Here is a 1,097-nt window from a genome sequence, read left to right as displayed (position 1 = left end):
TAACTTATTGGAAATTCAAAAACGGCAAAACCTGGGCCGGCCCGTGGCTCACTCGGGAGAGTGCGGTGCTGATAACACTAAAGCCACGGGTTCGGATCCCATATAGGGATGGCCGGTTCGCTCACTGGCTGAGCGTGGTGCTGACAACACCAAGTCAAGGGTTAAGATCCCCTTACCGGTCATCTTTTAAAAAAAAACAAAAACAAAAAAACCCCGGCAAAACCAAGCAAAACATTGCTTCATGATAAATAGACGGTAAAGCTATAAAGAATAGCAAAAAGAATCCAGAACTGTAGTCACCTCTGGGTGCAGAAGAGAGAAGAGATCAGGGAGACACATCAGAACTGCCCAAGGCCTATTTATTCACTTGATTGGTGAGTCCATGGGTGTTTATACTTTTATTATTTAAACTTAGCAGAAAATGAATATTTTATTTTCAGAATTCTGTTTCTTCAGACCTTATCACACAATCCACTAAGTTTCAAACAAGAAAACTCTTACACTCAAATCACAGAATAAAATTCTTAAATGCTGGGCCGAGCCCGTGGCGCACTCGGGAGAGTGTGGAGCTGGGAGTGTAGCAGCGCTCCCACCGCGGGTTCGGATCCTATATAAGGATGACCGGTGCGCTCACAGCGCTCACTGGCTGAGTGCGGTGCGTCCAGTCTCAACAAGGACAAAAAAAAAAAATCTTCAATGCTTAGGCAAACTGGAATTATATGGCAGCACGATTCTACAAATGAAATTAAATGGAAGCAGCTCAGGTGAGCAGCCTGCCTCACTCACAGTTCACAAGGAAACCCACACTCAGAAGGTTAAATGCATTCCCAAGCCTGGGGACCACTCTCACTGTGCAGATGCAGCCCTAGGCAGTGAGTGAGGGACACCTGAGCAGCCAGAAAATTTAATTCTGTAGCTCCACACACCCTACTGTCCTCTCCTCAGTGTGGAAATGCTCCCTCTTCTGGGTCTTAGTTCTCACCAGGCACCAAACACTCATCTGGAGTCATAATTTAAGGTTTTAACTTGTGGCATTTTTTTTCTAATGCCATTTCTGACACAAAATGTGTGGAATTTGCTGAACACCAACCAATCTG

The sequence above is a fragment of the Galeopterus variegatus genome, unplaced genomic scaffold (assembly GCF_000696425.1).
Source record: "Galeopterus variegatus unplaced genomic scaffold, G_variegatus-3.0.2 Scaffold3308, whole genome shotgun sequence".
NCBI classification, from domain to species: Eukaryota; Metazoa; Chordata; class Mammalia; order Dermoptera; family Cynocephalidae; genus Galeopterus; species Galeopterus variegatus.
The sequence above is the reverse complement of the archived record's forward strand: the minus strand, read 5'-3'. Positions refer to the sequence as shown.